Source organism: Lepidochelys olivacea (assembly GCF_965140295.1).
Source record: "Lepidochelys olivacea isolate rLepOli2 genome assembly, chromosome: 12".
In the NCBI taxonomy this organism is placed as follows: domain Eukaryota; kingdom Metazoa; phylum Chordata; order Testudines; family Cheloniidae; genus Lepidochelys; species Lepidochelys olivacea.
Window position 1 is genome coordinate 26,811,726 of NC_140422.1, and position 23,094 is coordinate 26,834,819.

The following is a 23,094-nucleotide window of genomic DNA, read 5'->3' on the forward strand; positions in this document are numbered from 1 at the left end:
ATTCCTGAATTTCCCTACCTCAAGCCTGAAACACGAACAAACAACTGGAAATGCTGACATTCAAGGTGACAAAGTTTCGGAGTAACAGCTGTGTTAGTCTCTATTTGCAAAACGAAAAGGAGTACTTGTGGCACCTTAGAGACTAACCAATTTATTTGAGCATGAGCTTTCGTGAGCTACAGCTTGCTTAATACCACAAGTACTCCTTTTTCGTTTTGCAAAGGTGACAAAGCACACTCAGAAGCAAAGGGCAGTTTCCAGGTCAAGGCATGTTCCCTTGTCAATAAAAAACAGAGCCCAAGGAAATTGTCCCCAACTTGAAGAGATTCTCCCGTTCCTCTTGAGTCCTATCTGTCTCTTCATCTATGTGAGGTATTTAAAAGCACCTAACACCTCAGCATGTAAATGTCATGGACCTCCCATGAAAAGCAGTTAAAATGAAACATCTCCATGGAAAAACTGACAGCCTACAGTCTCATCCAGTGTGAAGCCATTTGTGAAATTATACATCCAACACCACAGAACTACTAATTTATAAGTCCAATTGTAAATATTAACACTCAGCAGTATAACACACAGCTTGGGAACCCTCTGGGAAATTTTATATCTGTAAAAACTTGGCATTTTGAGACAGCTATATTCCCACTCTAATAAACATACATATGTACAAATAAAAAGAACTTGTACCAATTTGCCATAGAGAAGTATGCTGAATCTTATTATGAATTAACTCAAAGAAGAGTATAAACACATATGAAAGTGTTTGACATCAACTGAATACTGAAGATTTGTGGGCTAGGGAAAGTGGCAGGGTTTTATTTTTAGTTTTTTTGTTTTTTTGTTTTTTTTGCAGTAAAACACTCTTGGATGAATTCAGAAATATTACTTGGATCTCAGTAAGAATTCCTAGTGACGTCAGTGGGATTTTCAACAAAATGAGGAATACAGTTTTTGATGCAGTATTGAAGAAAAAATCTTATTCAGTTGTGTTCTTCAATGTGCACGAGGTTGGCGTGTGTGTGAGGGGCATTTTGTGGCATGTTGCCTGTTTACCATTGAATCAACTGGTAAATTTCACTGAGACTAGAATTCAGCCAGAAGAAATGCAGCACTGTCCCACACTTATCTGTCTCAAATTTGAATGAGTAGTGATTCATTGGTTCAACATCTTTATGAAATAACTCAGTATCTCTTACTGTGTGAACTGAGGCCATTGAATGGACATTCGCAGGTAGCCTTACATGGATCACGATATGGAATGAGGCAAATTGTAGAACCCTTCCCTTGCACCTCCCAAAACTTTTTGAATGCCTTCTGCAGTGTATGTTGTGACCTCAGACACCCTCATTTATTTTTATGATCTTCCCTTCATAAGGCTGTTGCCAATAATGTAGAACTATTCTGTGGATTGAGATTAGTACAGTGGGTATTGCTTATAGTTCTCTTGGCTGAAATTTAGCCTTTGCAGACATCTGTGGAAATGTAGATAGATTTATGTATAGCTTATTGTATTCAGTCTCATACAGAATAGCAAAGTGTTCTTTGAAGATTTCTTTGGGGTTATTAGTCCTACTTAAGCATTTATAGAGTGCCCAGCACTTTAGTGCCAAGGTCAACAGGACATCAGTCTCTTACAGTTTATGAAAGTCCCTATGGAACCTGAGTTCAAGTACCATAAAGTGAACATATCTTTCTTTCTTTCTTTGAAGCTAGTTGTCATTCAAAGGTTTAGTGAGCTACAATTTATATCAAGTTCCATAGTTCTGAGTATTCTTCCAAAACTCCTTTTTTGTTTTGTGTTAATTTTGCCAACCTGCCAAGTGGCACAATCGACATATATTTATCAAGCATTATACCTGTGGCACAGCATGAGAGAGAACTGGAATAGGATTTGGGTTCTGAGCGGCATATGCCCTAAGTAACTGCTGTGCTTTCGCTTCTGACACATTACTCAGATGAACAGCACCATATTCTGGTTCCTGGCCATTCATGCACAACACAGCAGTTATGGGGTTAATATCATATACCATTTGAAGAAAACTGAAAAGTAAAGATGGGAAATTACCTGTGGTTTTACCACTAGTACAAAAGCAAAGCCTGGGTTGTTGCTCTTTCTTTTTTTTTTCTTTTTTTTTTTTTCTTCAACATTCTCATCTATTTCCTCTCATGAAGAGTGCATACAGATGTAGGCAAAAAGTACTTTGGTGAACTGTGTGCACTTCAATTTATCCCTGTGATGAGCTCTAAATCTGAAAAGGTGACAGAATATGGCTCTCTCAATGAGTTGTTTGCACTAGGTTTTAGTTCTAGTAAGAACTAAAACCTAGAGCATCTATAAAACATGTGCCACACTTTAAGCAAGTAGAATAATGCATTTTCTGTTCCTAAACAAACTTTACTATTTTTCATCTGGAGTTAGTTTTCTACTGTCAGCTAAAAATCCATGCATGTGGTTGTGTATTTATGAGAGAGTTTTATCTCTAAACAGATTTGTAACTAAAAACAGAAATATCTTTTTATGGGAGACAGCTGGTTGGGAGATTAAAGAAACACAGCAAGGGAGGGGAGTTCAAATTAACAAACATTCCTAGACAAGGAATGCCTTTAAGCATTAGCAAGCTCTTAGTTTGAGACCTAAAAACATATCTAATCTTACCCACTGGTCTGTACTGATGGGTTTCATTTTATCTTGATAACAAAAATAAATAAATAAATAAATAAAATAAAAAAAAACCCCTTTGAACAGTCCAGTATGGAGCCATAATTCTTTTTCATCTCAAAGTATCAGAGAGAGCCTATAACTATTCTGTCAGAGTAAAAATTTCCAATTACACCATGTGTTGGGATTCAGTGATAAAGACTTCTATCTGACAACGTGTGCACTGTTGAAGTTCTGCTTGGGACAAATGGTCCTAACTCTTGAGTGGCTTCACAAAAAGCATTGTGTAGCCTCACAGGGGGGCCTCCATCAAAAGCAGTCCCTTTGCCCTGCGGAGTGCAGGCACTGTTTTCTCCCTGCAGAGTGAATAACTGGAAAGGGGAAAGAGAGGAGGCAGGCCCTGTTCGTGTCTTCCACATCAGGCTCAGAACAAAGTCAGTGCACCATGGGAAGCAATCTGTGCTAGCCTGAAGCCTGTTCATCTTACACATGAAGGAGAAACTGTGACTGCATGAGATGCAGTCTCCCCTGTGTTCCTTCTGGGTTTGTGCAGCTCCACATTCTCCTTTATGCAGGGCTGTGGCTCAGAAGCCACAATGTAGCCTTTAAGTCTCTCTATAGGAACTGCTGGGCACTGAGTGCTTTTGAAAACCTGTCCCTTATTTAAGTGCCTAAATGGGGGCTGAGCTCTTTTGAAAATCTGGCCTTGAGGTATTTGAAAAATCTGGCCCAATGTACAATGTTGCAGCGTATAATATTTTCTACTTTTTGTTTAAATATTGTCATTGGGAACGCTGCCAATTTCCAGTGGAGCTATTAGTTTTTACATCAGAAAAGTTACATTTGGAATGGTTATCCTTTACATTTTTCCTATGCTCTTCATATAGGATCAAATGCTTTGCTGGAGTAAATTGGCACAGCTTTATTGAATTCAGTTTACACCAGCAGAGGATTTGGCGCATAGGTTTTCACAAACTTCCCAGAAATAATTAGACCAGGTAGGATACAATCATTCTTAAAATGAATCAATTTGTATCCAGTGCTTTCTTCCAAGTTCCTTGCAACTCAAGACCATCTTTTGGTGCATGTGTTTCTTAACTCTCTACTACAAAATGGTAAAATATCCCAGTGCAGGAATGGAAAATTCAGTCCTTTCATGTGGTTAGTTAAAACCACATTCCTGGTGTCCACATGTTCAACACATCTGCTTTACTTGTTAAGAAGAGTTTTGCTGGTTTTGAGAGAACAAGAAGAAGGGAGAATAATAATAAAAAAACCCTTTCAGCTAAAGGGCAACTCTTTTTATTCTTTCAATTGGCTAATAAATGTTGCATTAGGCGGGGATGAGAGAGACCAGTGTGGCTCTCGCTCTCTGTGTTGCAGCTAGCAGCATTAGAAATGTGTTAGCCAAACTATGTATGTTAGCATTCATATGCCTAGCCACATGCTTTTGAGATAAAACATGGAGCATAACTGCTGTGTTCTGAGAGTGGACAGTCCACAGGCACTTCACAAGTCTAGCCATACAGGGCAAGGTGATTCAGGGGGTGTGATTTAGAATGAACAGTGCTGGCCCATCAAAGTTGATTGTGTTGTGTTATATTCCCTATATGAATTGTTTGGTGTGATTTATCCTTGCCCCAAGGTAGCTGAGCAGCCTTTTTTCAGAATACAGGTGCAAATTAACACTGCAAAAATCCTGTGGCCTTTTCAGGGGGGCAAATGCCAGAATTTGGAGCCATGTATTAGACAGTTATTGTATTTGTATTAAATATCTATATTTAGTCACTGGAGGCTTGTTCAGAAGCATTCAAAATCAGGTAGCTTGACTGCTAGAACAGTCTTTTTTCAGTTGGCAGTGTACTATAACTCAGGATCTAATCTAACTTGAAGTAGGACAATGTGAAATATTTACCTGGATTGTTTTCTGTTTGAACTCATCCACATTCAAAGTGAATTAGTGTTTAAGTGCAATCAGTCAGTATCAGGACATGTGGCAGGACTATGCTGATGCTGATCACACAGCACTAGTTACCTTCACCAAATCCCTAAAATGCAGAGGGCATTAGCTGTCCTTGTGCTCAGTATACCAGGATTCACAGTGGGAGAGGGAATATTTTCCCTTCCTACTTCCCTAGGAGACTGTCAGGTCATTTTCTGCCCCAGTGACCCTTTTGGTGAGTAGGGCACACTTCCCTGCTGATCCCCCTGTATGTTGTGGTGGCTGTGTCCTAATATCCCCTGAAAACCCAGAGGTTGGGGTCGTCTGGACCCAGAAGTGAGTGGAAGAAAAAGCCAGGGAGCAAAGGTTGAGAGGCGGGAGGGAGGAGGGGAAGGGTGCATGCCCAAAAATGACTTGGGAGAGGGCAACTGGACATAGTGGCTGGAAGCTTTCTCAGAGTTCTATGTTGTAAAGAACCACAGCTTCCAAGCACACCAGCAGGGGTTAGCTGGATGTAGTCCCTAGCAAATAGGCCTTGCAAGTTCTAATTCATGTATACCTTGCAGGATTCACTTACCCCTTCCTTTAGGATATAAACATTGAAAATCTACTTTAATTTAAAATAAGTGGTTTGGTGAGATGCATTTAAACAGAATTTAAAAATGATGGGTGATGAGGTCTTTATGCTATGCCTCCAATTTCAAGTAATAGATTTAATGCAGAAGCTTCTTTTGTCTCTCCTCTCCCCAGTTTTTACAGCTTTAGGACCTTTAGCCACATGTCTGACCATAGCCTTTTCTCTGCTGCATTGTGACACAGATATATTTGGGAATAAAAATGGAGTTTTGGAACAATTTTATTTAATTTATGTAAGCAGTGTCAGGATGAGCTCCACCCTGACATCTGGTGGTGAGGTGTGGCAAGTTGTGGAAAAGAACTTCAGGGGCCGATCTCATTTGCATAGGCACACCCACCACGCCTAGAATGAGACCATAGCTGCCCAAATGGTCACTTTGGCTGCTGTGGGATCCCCAGTGTCTCTGTTATTGGGGCAGGAAGAATAAATTGTTATTACCCTGATTATGGGAACTGTGCTTGGAACTGTACGTGGCCTTTTGTTACGATGGAGGGATTCACCATCATCTAAGTAGCACTTGCTAGGCAAGGGTCATGGGTTCCAAAACTGTGTGAATGGAGAGAGGCTGGGGACAAGTATTAATACTTGGTGGCATGGGCCCCTTGGTGAGGGCCTTACATGCTGATTGCACTTCCTCCTCTCTCCACTGTGGAATATCAGAGCTAATTTTGATTTCATTAGAAGTCTAGTTATAGGCTGCTGAGCTCACTTTGGGCTGACAGTGCACCAGCACTGGGGCTCCCCTACTATAAGCTGAATTCACCTAAGAGCTGAAATCACTGAGTGTTGTGTTAAGTAGTGGGGGAGCCTGAAGATATATTGTGGAGCAGTTTGCGGGACGGCTGGTGAAGCAGTTCGACGCGGAGCAGTGTGTGGATGGCAGGAGCTGCTTGTGGGCCGTGGAGCTGAGTGAAGGAGTTCGTGGGGCGGCTGGCGGAGCGGAGCGCAGCTGAGCGAAGGAGTTCGTGTGGCGGCTGGTGGAGTGGAGTGCAGCTGCGCGAAGGAGTTTTATGGGACGGCTGGCGGAGTGGAGCGCCGCTATGGGGCGGTCAGCTTCAGATCACGTAAGGTGCCTCTTACCCCCGTCCCATTTCCACCCAGGTTGGGAGGTAAAGCTCCGCCGATAAACTTTCGAACTCTGGGGCTGCCCTGACCAGGGACAGAGACTTTTGGGGCATTGGACTTTTGGGACTTTGGGTGATTTGGGGTTGCTGGACTCAAGAACCAAAGGGAAAAGGGCATGCCCCAATTTGCCTGGGGTGGGGTTGTTTTTGCTCATGGGTTGTGTTATGAATCCTGTTGGTGGTGTTTCCCCAACATAATGCCACATTGTTTCTCTCTGTTATTAAAAGACTTTTGCTACACTCAGACTATGTGCTTGTGAGAGGGGAAGTATTGCCTCTTGGAGGCGCCCAGCGGGGGTGGTATATATTTGTCCCAGGTCACTGGGTGGGGGCTCGAGCCGGTTTGCATTGTGTTATTGGAATGGAACCCCTAGATATTGAACCTGGCCCTTGTTGCTGCCAACTCTGACGGGCAGAAGGGTTACATTTATAAGGAAACTGGCTGCACGTGTGGATGTCAATTTATGTTTTTTCTTTCCAACCCACAAATAAGTACTTGATGCACATTATAAAATTGGAATCCTATCTCCAAAAATCTATTTCATTCATTGCTTTATGGTAAAGCATTGTATCCATCCCATCTCTATCACAGATGCTTACTACTAAATCATAATGAGGTAGTGGCAAAAAAAAAAATAAAGTTCATAAATAAAATGCAAAGGAGACAATATGGTAAGTGCCACAAGCCAAGAGAAGACTTTTCTCTTATTGTCATAAAAACATTACTGATTTCGTTTATAAGTTTAATTGTAAAAAAAATGGTGTAGTATTTGCCCAGTTCTGTTTACGAATATTAACTCTGTGGGCACGCCAAGCAGAACTGAGGTTACCTAATTGTGCTGGGAGTATAATGGCAATCCAGAAATACAGCACAACATAGGACTGAATATATTTCTTCCCAAGGCTAGAGTATCTCCTCGTTGTTGCCAGGGATGCAATAGAATTATTATACTAATCCCCTTGCAGTTATTTGGCACCTACCTTCTGATGGACTCAAAATGTTTTAAAAGCATGAATTAAGTTTCACAACACCTTTGTAAGATAGGAAATATAATGCTTTTTGAACAGATAGGCAAACTGAAGCGTAGAGCACTTAGGTGATTTGCCTGATGCCAAGCAGTGAGTCACAAGCAGAACTGGGAAATAAAGCCAGGAGAACTGACTCTCAACCACACATTTTATTTTAGCTTTATTTTAAGAAATTAATAAAATTAATGAGTGCAGGTGCAGTAACAATACTCAACCGCATACAATAGAAAATTCATTCCTAATGCACTGGAAGCATGTAGAATGTCATGTCCAAAAAGCAAAAGAAAATGACATTAACACAAAAGGCAAGAGGATTATGTACCACACTGTTGATTTAACGTGCTTATTATGGCTAAGTAGTGGGTTACTTAAATGGTTATCTGAAGGTTAAATAAGAGTAATTGTAAGGTAGAAAGAAAAGGGGGAGAGAGTGAGACAGGACCAGAGGAAGAGAGAGGGAAAGCAGAATTATCTTCTCAAGAATCAACAGCCTAGGAGGATTTAAGAGACATCCTATCATCATCCATAATTATAAACTGCCAATCCAATAGCCAGTCTTTTTTTCTAACTATTACATGATGCCGAGGTCACAGTATAGAATCAAATGTATTTTACGTATTGTTCTTCAGTCAAAGAATTTAAAAAAACAAACAACTTTTCAAAGAGCCTCATGACTCATTTAAAAAAAAAAATCTCTGTTGTGCCTTCCCCCCCCCCCCCCCCCCGTTTATTTCTGCTGCTAGGAGCACTAGCACCTACAGCAATAGTGTAACTCTGGTGTACCTGACATTTTAACTATTGTTTTGTTTAGACGTTCCCTAAACAGCATTAGACAACAAAGATACAATTCTAGCAGCCCATCTACTTTAGTAGGCCGCATTGCATAACATTCATACTGGCAACAGTGGGAGGATGTAATAAAAATGACTAGAATCGTCACAGTCTTTGTAGAATGTTTCCCTTGGTCTTTTGGTATGTTCCTGGTGCTTGTATTTGTAACATACAAAAGGTTTGAAGGTGCTAAAATCGGAAGATGACCCCAAATGGAAAGACTGTAAATGCTGAGACTGACGAAAAGCCTTGAGTTCCTTTTGTTATAGGTGGTTGACTTGTGGGCCATGTGTTATTTATGCCTGTACTCATAAGATATTATTTATACAAGAAAATTTACGTGAGATATGGTGGTAGTGTATTTTTCCTGATTATCCTGGGCCCCGGGCAGTTATAAGGTTGTAAAGCCTGGGTTAGGTGATCTTACCCTATATAACATGGTAAAGGCCTAATCTTTATTTAATGATTAGCAATGTATAAGTAGTTTGGAACATCATGAATCTAATGACAGGTTTCAGAGTAGCAGCCGTGTTAGTCTGTATTCGCAAAAAGAAGAGGAGTACTTGTGGCACCTTAGAGACTAACCAATTTATTTGAGCATAAGCTTTCGATGAAGTGAGCTGTAGCTCACGAAAGCTTATGCTCAAATAAATTGATTAGTCTCTAAGGTGCCACAAGTACTCCTCTTCTTTTCATGGATCTAATGCATATTTTCCAAATGGGAAGGAAAGATTTGGGGTAGTGAATGAAAAGAAGGTAGTATTAATAAAAAGAAAACATGTCATACATGGCATATAAAAGAGTGTATTGAGACTAAAAGTCTTTGTCTTTGTGTTTCTGAAAATAGCCAGTTTCTTGAACTGCTATATTCCATTTAATCACTGGGGTGTAGTACTCTGTAAGTACGCAAGTAAAACCTGGTGTGTGGATATAAGTGGTGGTTCTGTCCTTGGATTTGTGAGATAACCTGTAGGCCCAGTTGAATCAGTCCTGAAACATCCTTAAGCTACATTGCACTGGATGAGTAGCACAATATGGCCTTATTTCTCAAGCGAGAGAATAATCATGCCTTGTCTTTCTGGACTCTAAAGTTTTGAATTAAGGATTTAGGAAGACCATAGAAGAGGAAATCGCAATAGGTGAGATGAGAAGTAGTTAAGGTATGAATAAAGACTTCAGCAGAGTTAGGGTTGAGGTAAAGCACAAATTCTGGTAACGTTCTCAGGACAGGAACATTTACTGGAAGGGAAAAGTAGACAGGAAAAGTAAGTAGAGTATATGCATGATTCTAAGTATGACTCCAAATTTTCTGCTTTAAGGAACAAAATAGAGGTCAGAATTAAGAAGGGTTATAATAGAGGCAGAGATCAGGACAAAGAACATTTTACTCAGTCTGAAACATTCACCATAAGGAAATAAGGTCATATTTCCTAAATTTAAAAATAAGAAAAATCAAACTAATTTTCCAGTCTCCATTTGATTTAAGATTTCCCACCCTAGATCACACACTCTAATCCTCTTGGCCTTTTTGGGATGTCTCACTTTTAAACATTTGCTTAACAGACAATCTACCGCATTTAGGCAATCAGTGGAGGAAAGTTCAACCCCTGCACCTAAAGGTGAGAAGGTTTGTGTGAAAATGCCCAAGAAGTTGTGCAGATTTCAGACATTCAAACACCAGAATATTGAGTGAATTTTAAATGCCTAGATAAGTGGATAGCTTGTCTCCATGAGATTCCTCCAGGAGTGGACAGTAATGTTAAGTCCTGCTGGTGTGTTCTGAGGCTATAATTAATAGGTGGTTTCAGCTGATGAATCATGGCTGTGGACTATGGGAAGGGTTACAGTGCTGCACTTCTTTAACTGGAACCCATACATCTTTGGGTATTAACCTGGCATAATTTCTATTCACTGCAAAGGCAGCTATACACATTACATGTGTTAAGAAAATATATTGCAATGTAAAAACCTAAGAGTTATTTGAAAACAAACAGCTGTTTAAGGTGATGGCACATGCAAAACTATATGGCAAACTTTATAGCAACTGAACCATGAGACTTTTAAAATAAACATGCTGTTTATTTCTAAGGGATTGTGCTAAATAATATCAATAATCCCGTTAACGTGCTTACTAAAACATTGCTACAAAGGCTGATGTAATAATTAATGACAATGAATTAGGTATTAAAAAGCATGACCCTAGTTTTGTTTTTGTAAAATTGATCTTCGATTGACTTTTAGAGTTTAAGATCTATTCAGAATCTCCTCCTCCTCCAGCATCCCTTCATTGCTTAAGTATATGCAGTACTGGAACTTTGAATGTTATAGCTAGTTAGAATGCTTAGAAAATTTACATTCTTTTAAACCATATGGCAATTAACATCTTTCTTATTTTTACTTTCTTTTCTAATGTCTCCCTTTTCAGCTTTTTATGTTGCTTTGTAACTATAACACTCACTGTTGTATATTGCATTTGATGTTTTACCTAGGTTTCTCTTGTTGTGTGCTTTAGACATCAGGTGTTTGATTTTCGTAGGTCATTTCAATGTTATATTCACAATGGATTCTTTCAAATAGTTTTACATTTTAAACAAATACATAATTTCATTTCATGAAATAAATTTCATTTCATACTTTTTGCTTTTAATTCCATCATTTTAGATTGTTATAATGCACCTCCTCGTCCGGTTTTTGTACTACTTTAAGATTTTGTGGGAGAAACATTTTAAGGTTTCTATTATAATTACTATATCCATCTTTTTACTCTATGTGCATCCCATACGCTCTAAGTCTGTGGGTCGATCCAAATGAAGACGAGGACAGTGAATTCTGCTTGAGGCAGCATTAACTCTCTCTGACTTCCCTTTACAGAGCATACCTGAGGTCTGTGAGCCAATGGCAACAGAACTATTCGTCCATCCATGCTGCCAGAGTTGCACTCCCTCTGTGCAGCTGCCCGATATCTGTGGAGTTATAGATGCTGGAACTAGGGGTGCGTCACACCCCCTGACTTGAAGTGGTTTCCATCACATACAGGGTTTACAATTTGGTTCATTGGCTCTCAGCACCCCTGCCCCACTACAGTTGAGAATTAGGATTCCCATGCACTGCCCCCTACCTTTTTGGGGCCCTGTCCTACCCATTCCACACTGCTCCTGTAGGGTGAACTTAGGGAACGTGTAGCTGAAGATTCTGAGCATTGATTTATTTCCTCAGTGCAGTTCTATGCGGGGGGAGAGGGTGTTTCTATTTATGACATTATCACTAGAATCTTTAGTCTATTGGCACAGGGGCAGGGCATGTGCTGTACCATCCCTTTGGATGATGCAGCACCCTCCTTGTTGCACCCAGCTAGCTCTGGGGGCCAGTGGGAGGAGTTTGAGTAGCATTGGGCCTGTCTCCTCCCCATCCCCTGTTCTAAGAGAGAGTGCTCTTTGACTTATTATCCAAGTTAAGAGCTGAGGGTGTTGAGGGAATTGTTCTTGGGGCATCAGAAGAGGCAAAAGCAAAAACAAAAACATCAAAAAAACAAACTGCTCCAGAGCTAGTCTACTAAAGTAACTATAATGTTAGTCTTCCACTGGAAGCTTTTTCTGTGTTATATCAAGTTTTCATGAAGAATTGCAGTTACCTGGAATGCTGTGAACATAATATGAATCCCACCATTCCTCTGAGGAAATTTACATGAAAATGAAGCTACACCCTTATAGTGTAAGTAATACACTAATGAGCAGAGCTCTTTACACTGTCTTAGCTTTTTCAGGCTTTTCTAAAATGTTTTACAATTCAATACACTTTATTCAAATAAAATATTGCTTGATTTAAAAAAAAAGGAGTCCCTGGTAGTACTGTGTGATCACTACTTTTCTAGAATTATGTGATGCTAGAAATAATGGACCATATCCTCTGCTTCTATAAATTGGCACAAAACCACTGATTTCAATAGAATTTTGTAAATTTATATCAGCAGAGAGTATCTGGCCAAGTTGGTTTAAAAGAAGATTGTCCAATCAGCCTAACATAGGTTACCAGACTTCAAACAAATGAAGAGTGGACAGCATGGGATTGCATAGGAATTGCACTGAGGGAAAACAATTACGCTCCAATTCTCCCCATGTAGGAACAAATAACGTCTGTTAAAGTTAATGGGAGTTCTTCTTGGAGTGATTGCACATGTCCATTCCACTTCAGGTGTGTGCCTACCCAGTACACCAGAGTTGGAGATTTTTCCCTAAGCAGTACCTGTCAGGGCACATGGGCACTTTCAGTAGCCTCATGCTGCTGCATCGTGATATAGAGAGGCACCTGGAGTGCCTCTTCCCTTCGTTTCTTCTTACTGCCCATGCTTGGTAGTCAGAACATGTAGGCTTGTTTACTGCAAATTTTCTCCGACTGCAGAGGGATTATCTCCCTTCTGAAAACAGAGGTACTCTTTCTTGATAGTGTAAATTAGTGTTGGTTTTCTTTATTTCCTTATTCTGATTTTTGGCACTGGATTCCTCTTTTATACAAAGGGTACCATCGCTCAGTACCAGGATATGTCTGTCTGTGGAATTTAAGCTTTCTGCTGGCTGCAGTAAGTGATCCTCATTCCAAGTTCCTAAAGTGCAGCAGTGAAGGTCATGTTTGAGACCATTGTCAGGTCTGCAGGGACTATAAACCTTGGACTAAAAAGGATGGAGAGGTGAGACTGTGTCACATTCTCATGGAGGGTGTCCTGCATCCACCCTCAGCACGAGCACTGAGTACTCCTTGATTAGGAGTGCCTCTCTGGATGTTGTATTTGAAACTCGTCAACAAGCCCCTTCTCCAGTGCCACGGAAGAAGCAGAGAAGAATGGAACACCGTTCCTTAAAGGAGCTGAGCTCCCCTAGAAGGCCAAAGTCTCCAGTACTGTCTACCAGTAAACTACCAAGAGGAAAAGATAGTGTCATCTGGAATGAGACACGCTGTGGTACCAACTTCTTCTAATCAAGGGTTGTCAACTCCGGCTCTGGTGCCCAGGCCATTGAGGCCAACCCCCACTTTGGTGCCAAACCTTTGGTTGCTAAAAAATTAATCCTAAAAAAATGGAAAAAATCAATGACATCCAAATATTGATGCTTGGCTCAGTCATATGGCTGACCTTGCATTTAATGAATGACTGGCATTCCGCAGAAAGGGAATGCCTGAAAAAGCAAATTTGGGCAGACTTTTTAAAGGTCTGTGATTAACTTAGACCAGGAAGAGAAATATGTTGATTTCCCTCCATTTCCTTTATCCTAACTCTATTTATTTTGTATATAATGATGAATCTGGTATTCTGGAATATTTGTTATATTTGGAAAAAAACTAATAAAAACTATAAATAAAAAAAATCTCTGTGGAAAACTCCATCCTCTCTATTCTCGCTGATAACACAGCAGTGATGTTCTATGTGAACAGGCAGGGAGAGGTTGCATAAGAGTTTGTAAAGAGGTAATACATCCTTGGGAGTTTGTATCAGCAATGCAATGAATTTCAAAGCATCCTAACTTTCTGGTGTTAAGAACAGCTTGGGGGATCACCTGAGTAGATCAGTCAGCAGAGATGGTGAGTGGTGTCTCAGGCTGAATGTCATGAGATTCAGTTTTCAGGCCTCTCAGAGACCTATATGCTGTTCATCTCAACAGAAAGGGCCAACTCTTTTTTGTTCCAGGGCAGGGTTCCTTGACAGATGCTTTCCTATTCTCTTGGAAAGACAAGCTTTATGCCTACCCTTCTACTCCTCTCTTTCCCAAGTTGCTATCCAAGCTCAAACAGTATCATGCTCACACTGGGCTACATGAGCAGTACCACAATACATGTGGCTCATAAGAGCTCTGTAGCTGAGGAGGCTAACATTGATTTTTAACAAAAAAGCTCCCCGCAAACTGGCATATGTAAAACTGAGTTGTGTGTGTCTGCTGGTGGTTCCACAGATGACGAGAGGCTTGTACGGATACCACATAACAGGATTTCTCCTTCAGCTCTGGTAATAGAGACCTGTTTTGATGCCGAAGGTGCCAGGTTCTGGTGATGATCCATGACAACATTCTATGCATGTAGTGCACATGAATCTGCTCATACTTTGCCCTTGCCAAATGCTGTGTATGGGTATTGTGGAATAACATCAGAGGAGACAATGAGCATATGAATTTCCTCCGCATTATCCCAGAGGGAGAAGAGTTCTTGGATCTGCTGGTTGTCAGTGACTTGAGGAGGTAATGAATTGACACGCACAGCCCAAAGCCTTCCCTTGCTAAACTGTTATTTGGAGGCTGTCGAAGTTAGGACCTCTTAGGATGAAGATTATCCATATGGCAATGGCAATTTGGGGGTGCTTGGAAAGGTAGAGCGGATTCAGGATTTCTAGAGCTGTAGGGAGGACAGAAGTTCCCTTTCATGAAAGATTTTGAGTTTTTGAAATTAGGTTTTGTTTCAAATCAGAGTGAAAACTAAACATTTCCAAACTCCCCACAAAAGCAAAAAATTGAGAAAATGTTTAGTTTTGGATTGGTGGAAATGTTTCATTTAGACAAATCACAATATTTTCTTTTGAAAATTCAAAATATTTTAGTTTGATTTCTAATGTTTATAATATAATATTTTTAAAAATTAAAAATGAGAAGTCATTTCAAAATGAGAAGTCATTTCAAAACATTTTATTCCAAAATATCAAGATGGACATTTTTAACACTGTTTGAACTCCTCTTTCTCCCACTCCTCCCAGTTCTCTTCCAAAATGAAATGCTGGTGAAATTGACCCAATTTTATGAAGTGTTTCAATTTCACCACAAATGCATATTCTGATTGAATACAGTTCCATCTAGGTTTCTCTGACCAGCTCTAATGATGTCCCCACAGCTCCTGCGCCTACCCACAGAGCATGTTTAGGTTTGAATTTCCTTACGCATCGGAGTGCTTTTCACCAAGTATATGGTACAGAGTACAGCCAGTATATATGGCCTCCAGGGGCTTACCAACACATTATAGTGCCTTATAAACTGGATCCAGGATCGGGTCTAATAATGAGAGAGTTTACACTGGAATAAGTAAGCTATTAATTCACAAATTAATTGATATGTAAAAGTGCCTTTTCCTAAGGCATGTTGTTTGATGACAAGAATAATACTATGTATTATGATGATAATATTCTGAGCATCTTTAGCATCTTTCATTCCAGGATTTCAAAGCGCATTGCAAACCTAATGAATCATGGCTCACAACACCCTTGTGAATTAGGTGAATGACTGTGTCAATGAGACAATTATTTACCATTTATTTGTAGTGGAGTTACAATATATTGGTTGTTGAGAAGACAACATATAAACTCTTAATGGATTACTACTTATTATAGCCCACAATGGTACATAAACATTTCACGTTACATTATATCAATGAATTATTCATGTCCCTCCCTTTTTTTTTCTTGATCTGGATCTTCTTTTTTCAGATTTGTGCTGTGGTTTTGGATATGAATGAATCTGCTGTTACTTCACACATTTTTTCTCTTCTTGACACTGTTGTTGCTCCAAAGGTATTTGAGTCTTTCCTCTGAAAAATATTGTGGAATTTTACTTCTACTTTCTGTGATTATAGATCTTTCCTCATCATGGTTTTCTCCATATGAAGGAACTTGTCTTAAACTATGTGAATAACTGAAATGAACTTACTGGGCAGACCTTTATTTGTCCACTAATAGAAAGTATTTTATTTTTCTTGACCATTTATTTTATTTCATTTTATTTTATTTGAACTTGTAGCAGAAATCATGTATTACCAGAGCTCTTAATGGCCTTTTGTTTTTGTTTTGTTTTGTATGACAGCTTCTTCATTTTATTCCCTGTCAACATTATTTTTTGACAGTTGGATCAGTTTAGTTTTTCTGGGTATATCTCTCATAGTATACAGAGACTAAAAAACAATTTAATACTATTGCTTTATGTTAATGTACTGCATTCTGTAATTATTCTAGATATAAATGGCACTTGGCAAACACATTTTCCCTTGATTTTTTTTTAAATCCATGCATTTTCTAAGATGCTTTTGTTATATAACATTTTCTAGCAATTAATTTTCTGATTCTTTCCTTGGTCTCATTTAAGATACAATATTTTTAATATTTGCCTTCAAGGACTTTGATTACTGGCACAGTATTTTGATGGTCAATGAGGCTTACCTGCTCCTCCATGCAGAAAATGCATAATGGTGTGCTAACCTTGTTATCTTGAACATCATTCTTTTTCTAATAGAACTTCCCTTAAGCATCCCCATCAATTTTCACGTCATGTACTGTATACCATGAATAAGTTGAAATTTGTGCTCATATTTGATTGTATCTTATAAATGTTTATTTTACACATTTTAAACACTGCCTTTTCATGTTTCATTCTCTTTCACATGATTAATATGTGCAGGGACTTGAATAAACAGGTAGTTTGTTTTCCAGGGAGTTGGCAGACGTGGGGGGAGGGGAGCAAATGGAGCAGCGACATGAAAGCGCTGCTGCAGCAGCTCTTTTATGTCATCTGTGTACGGGCCAGTACTGGCAGCCAGTTCTTATTGATCACCATACCGGCCCACTTTCACCTCTGGTCCTACTGACATCAAGCATATGCTTAAGTGTTTTGCTAAAAAGGGATGCTCTTCAGCATATGTTTGAAGTTAAGTATATGATGAAGTGCTTTGCTGAATTGTGATTTAACCGAATAAAGACATATACAAGTTTAGGACATTATTTTCTTGGATCTGTGTTGCAAGCATCTATTGTACCCTTTTCCTTTCTCCTATTCATGAATCTTCTAGTGATATTAAGGGGAGTTCTGCATGGAGCCTGAAGAATAAATCTCGGAGTGCCTTTTGGGGACATACAAGTCCCAAAAGAGGCTTAAAAGCTGTGTGTCAGCTGTGCAAGGAGGAGACTTCATCTAGCAGAGACCCCAGCTGAGGAGACTCAGAATCCCGTGTGCGCCATGGAGAGCTCTGCAGTTTAAGAAAGAGAAGGAACTGCATAGGCCATGGACTTAGCTTCAAACTAACATTGACTGAAAATACTATAGTGAATGGTAGATTCACTTTTCATTTAATTGATGACTCATGAATAACATACAGGGCATTCTTTGGTGTATATTCTGTTATGCCTTTGCTATAATTAATTGAGAAAAAAAATGAGTATTATATTTCCTAATGACAACTTTGTGCCTGGAGAATGAAGTGATGCTAAAATTTTAATACTCTATAGGGTCTTCTACATCAAACTGTACAATCTTTAATTCTAATTTTAAGTCTTAATTGCTCCAGGCAATTGCAATAAACCATTATAATTTTTAAATGTATGTCTAGTTGGTTTTCTATAATTATACTAAACAGGGTATAAGAATGTTACTCCAGTATATAATCCAAATAATGAAAACTCACTTCTGTAATTGAGACAATGCCATCTTATAGCTCTTTTTGCAGATATAAACCCAGTAGGATTTGAGAATATTTTTTGGAAATATCTTTCAGAAGATTAGCACAAATCCTGAAATACAGTCCACCAAACAATGCATATTATTTTACAAATACCATCACATGTTTTAGAACATTTCTGGTTATTTAGAATTTCTGCTGGTACCTTCAAGATCCATTATGGTTAACCCAACCCTACGATAGAGAAAGTTAAAATGTAAGGCTTGATTTTCCAAAGGTATAGCTTTCCAAATTTGCATGACTAATTAGTACACACATTTATTAAATTTGCATACACAACTGTGGTAAGTGCATAGAAGAACCAGTTACAGGTATAAATGGCTAATTGCATGCATAATTACTGTCATTTCATACACAGTCACAGTAAATACGTGCACACATTATTTTTGTATATACATTTATATGCCCCACTTTTTAAATTCTGATCTTTAATATCTGCATCAAAACCTTTCATCCATGGATTAGCACCAATACAATTCATTTTATTTTAATCATTTTTGGGGATTCTCATTTATTCCAGAATACGTATCAACTATTTCTATTGTTTTACGGCTATCAGGAAGATGGATTTTGTGTGTTCTTATGCTGAATGAGACATTAATGTGAATGAAATGGAAATCGTCCTCCGCCTCAAGAATTACACATTGGGTTGTTGAATTTGCCATGCTGATGACTTTAGAGAGGGTATCCCTCAAGATGTGTGGTCTTGCAGCTGATTCCTGCAGCTCATACTCGGGCAAAATTTACATTAAATCCTATGGGAATATCGCTTGATTAAAATAGGACTGCAGGATCAGACCCTTACTATATAACATTGTGTGCTCAATACTCAAACTTTGAAAAACTGAATGCCCAGAAGTCTCAAAACTGAATGTCCAACATCTGAGTACTCAAAGCAAAGTTCCTTAGGCATCAAAATACCTGTTTTCATACCTGAAAGTTAAATATGGTTAAGTATTTTGCTAAATTGGGGCCTAAAAGAGAACGCCATACATTTATCTAATAAAGTACAAATTAATCATATAAATCTAGTTTAAAAGACCAGATCTCATAAATATCCTCAGAATTCCCTCTGAAACAGAGCATATTCTTCTCACTTGTAGGTTCACTCATTCTATTTCATGCCTCCATAGTATTCAGTTTGTTTGTCAACTTTCAGGTCCTTAAAAAACAGATCCTATGGGCTGCTGCAAGTCTCTTAACAACTGCATTTGAAATTTATCCAACTCTCCAACAGTTGTACAATCTTGTAAACTGAAAATCCTTGGATCTTCTGGGATATTGCTGATTAATATCATGTTTAATCTCCTTCTAATATCCTCTCAGTGGTTAGATCCTGATTGCAGTGATGTACATTCAAAGTAACTCCATTAAAGGCAAGCCAAACATAAATCAAAGGTGTCACTTCAGATTTAGTATCAGAATAGGGGTTTGGGATTTTATGTTTTAACTCACTGCAATAATAAGTGTAAAAGCATCTGAATCACAGACCTGCTTCCTCATCCGACAGTAGTTGGTGGCCCAAAGGTTTTTAAAATCTTTGTTTCTAATTTGAACTTGATTGCAAGAATAATTGTAGTAGTAATTCAGCGAATATATATTTTTAGCTTCTAGTACTGTATCTATTTGCCTCCTTAAATCTTAACTCCAGCACAGCCTTAATTTGCCCATAGCGCTTTTGGGAAATTTTGCTATGTAATTTTAGGTAAAAGACCAGGAATTCTTTTTTTGCCAGAATCATTGGGAAAAAAATCTCTCCTGTCTTCATGTTGTCAGTAATCTGAACCATCTGGACACATCTTAATCTAAATTTGTTTTCTAGCAGTACATCTACACAGGGATAAATGACTCACAGCTGGCTCCGGATAGGGGCTTGGGCTCTGGGGCTAAAACTCACTGTTTAGACATTCAGGCTCAGGCTAACCCCCGAACTCTGGGACACTCCTCCCTTGCAGGCCTCCACCCCAAGCCCAAACATCTACAGAGTGATTTTTCAGCTCTGGAGCCTGAGCCCATGTCAGCTGACCGGGGCCAGCCCACTTATGTTTTATCCCTGTGTAGACATACCCTAGGTTATCTATTTAGCACATTAATACAATGGCTTTTAGTATTCTCAGCTAAAATGGTATCATGTCTGTCAACCAAAAGCAATATTGGATCTATTCTTTCTTAAATACATGTGTAGCTTTCATTGGCACATGGGAATTACTTGTGCAGGACAGCGTTTCAATTCTCTTAGCCTCTTGCATTCTAATTACAGATTCAAACGGTGATGTCACCAGGGTGGCTGGCCCTTGTAAATGAAGCAGGGTCAGGTTCCCAATATCAGATGGCCAGTTAAGAGGATAGGATGGCACCTGGGGCTATAAAGAATCAAGGAGAATCTGAGGAGGAGATCTGGTGAGTCAGAACTCCCTGAGACTCAGAAAAGAGCAGGTGGGAGCAGGGGGACCGTGGAAGCTCCTGGAAGGACACTATAGTTGGTTCATGGGAGAAGACTGAGGGCAGAAGAGGGTTTTGCTTGTTGACCTCCCCAAGCCAGAGGACCAGGACTCGAGAGAACTGAGAGCCAGAGAGCTGTAAAGGGAGTTGCCTGCTGACCTCTAAGCAAGAAAACTGGAGCCAAGGGCTGGAGAGATCAGAAGACAGGAAAGTAATGGAGGACTTACCTGTTGACATCTCCAGGGCTGGAGAGTGGGATCCTGGGGAATAGTTGGAGGGCCAGGAGGAGTGAGAGGTGCTTTCCTGGTGAGGCTGCTCTCAGCACAGAGACTGAGGGGAAGAGCAGGGTTTCACTCCAGCTGCAAGGGCTCAGGTGGCTGTCGTAGCAGAGGAAAAGAAGAGGACCAACGAGGAATCTGCATATGGCGGATGATGGGTTATGTCAATAAATGAGATGGTTCAGGATTTTAAGGATTGCTTGCACTGGGATAGTAAATGGACCGTGTATTGGGACTTACGTTTTGCACCATTTGCACCAGCTCTGAAGAGGGTATTATTGAAGTAGGAGAGCCTGATGTAGAGTTCCTGGGAAAACTGAAGGAGGCGCACTGGTTGTGCTGTAGCCTGCAGCAGGAGAGCAGGAGGGCACTCTGGGTGGGGCTGCCCTATGATATGTGTAGACTTTCTGTAAAGTAATAAGAAAATGTACGTATTATTGAAGCTAGTTCCGACTGCTGTGAGATGTTCTAGAAGTGATATCAGGAATCATTGCTGTAACAGCATGGGTACTCCCATATGTTTTTTATGGTGGTTAATTCTAGAAGGAATCATGGGCTGGAAACAAATATAACTGTTGGGGATCAAGTTGGACATTGATTTTCCCTATTTTCAGAAAGCAAGCTCTATGAAGGGAGAAATGGAGACCTTTGTATTCCATATTGATGAAGAGTAGAGTGAAAGCAACTCAGAGAGGACCAAGTATGAAGGCCCGCTGATGGGAGTAATTCTTAAGAGATCAAAATTACTTAGGGCACAAATATCTAACTGTAAATGTTCGAGAATGCAAGGGACTTGCTAATTTACCTGTTTGCCTTATATGTGTGCTCTTGAGTATGTTTGGTTTGTTATTGTGTTAATGATCATGCCTGATATAAAGAAATCTTTCTTTTATGTTGCCATGAAAGAAAAAAACACACAGAGGGGACAGTGGGGCATTTCACCATGCCCTGACAAAATAAAACAAAGCTAATTGGTGGTGGCAATATATAAAACCATAAAGAAATTCTCTAAAAACAACTTGGTGTAGGCAGGTCCAGTTCTTTACTTGCAGGAGACAAATGAGAAGCTCCACTGAAGTGTTACTCACTAGGGTTCTGAGAAACCTGTCATTTGGCTGGGTTTTCAGTGCATTCCATCTTTTCAGTTGATCTTGACATTTCAGATTGTCATGTAGGGCAATCTGGCACATTTTATGCTGATTTCGGAGTACCCAGCAATGAAATAGGGTATTTTCTTGCCCTGCTCCTGCAGAAAAAAGGGAACTGACAGGCTCATCCCCAAATAAGACTCATTCAGGAATACAGATGCTACCCTAAAAATAGAAGATAAGGGAGTAAGCTACTCCCACCTTTAAAAGCAAAAAGTGGGGGAGGAGATTTGCAGTCCATCAGTTACCATAGTAATGAGTGCAGTATGAATGCATGGGTCAGATTATAGAGGACTACCTCCTCACCCCTAAAATAATGCAAAGGCAAGAGAGGAATCCTGAGCTTCCTTGCGAGTGGAATTCTTATGAAAAGTAAGGCTCTTCTCACAGAAGATAAGGGCTAAATAGACAGTTTGGAGACAGCTGAAATCTCTGAGGCCCCCAGGAATCTGCTGCTCAGGTTTGTGAAACTGGGTGAATTTTTTGTGTGAACTATACAGGATTTATTTTTGTTATGAAACCTGAAAGAGGCCTGGGTTGACAAGAAAATGTTAAATTGCCATAGGGTTTTTTTTAATGATACAGTATATGGGAATTTTCAGGTGGGACTGAGGTTCATCACTGATTTTATTCAGTGGCATGGTAGAGTAGTCTGAAAATGCTTTCCACCATTCATCAACACCCACCATATCCACACTTAAAATGTCGGGCTTTGTTTGATGATTTAAGCATTTTCGTTATTTTAATTTCTCATTTTGAGAAATGGAGGGCAAGTTGTCCCAGGTCTTGGATAGTGAATCATCAGAAGATTCAGCTTTGTTTTTCTTCTCTTGTGCTATGTTTTTCTTCTCAATAACTAATGCTCCCAACTAAATAAAACAAATAACCAAAAGCATCAAGTTACTAAAACACTTCACTGTAACAATAGTCTTTATTACCTAATATCCATACAGCACAGAAAAATTAGAAGAAAATGAAATGGTATGTCAGATGAATCTCAAACTTTTAAAAGAACCTATATCTTTTGCTAATGGGCTTTTAGGGATACAGGTCAGAAAGCTAGATTTCTTATTTAGATAAGATATGATTTACAGTTAGGAACTTGAGACCCATTTATTCCTGACACCACATCTTAAAAGAAAAAAAAAGAAAAAAAATATCACCACCATCGTATAAAGAAGAAGAACAGCTACTAAAGCTACAGAAGAACAGCTACTAAAAATTTGTTTTTGAAAGCTGTATGTTCTCTTGGCATGCTTATATAAATGCCTGGAAAATGGCAGCAGCCTCATTGACGAAGCATGGATAAATTCAGCTGTTTGATTAGTCTTCCCCGCTCCCTCCTCAACATGAAAATGCCATATAACAACAATCTCCAAATTCAATTATGTGATAGTTGCTTAATTTTCCATTTTAGTTAATCTCAAATTCATTCTTGGCCCCAAATATTTTCCTTAGTCACAAAATCTCCTTAGTTTTATTTTCAAATAGGTGCTCTATAGAGGGCAAAATCGTCCCAAAGCTACCCTGTGG

The 23,094-nt window shown here is 39.4% G+C and overlaps 2 long non-coding RNA genes across 2 annotated transcripts in view; one reads left to right on the top strand and one right to left on the bottom strand.

The window, feature by feature from the left end:
• The window catches only part of LOC311529209, a 280,090-nt gene that overhangs the window by 251,410 nt on the left and 5,586 nt on the right, over nucleotides 1–23,094 (top strand). The window lies entirely within an intron of this gene.
• Nucleotides 15,399–20,789, bottom strand: LOC311529210. Its single transcript, XR_014713793.1, has 3 exons — nucleotides 20,654–20,789; nucleotides 20,363–20,551; nucleotides 15,399–15,776 (listed from the first exon to the last, which is right to left on the bottom strand). It is a non-coding gene; the product is annotated as an uncharacterized lncRNA (long non-coding RNA).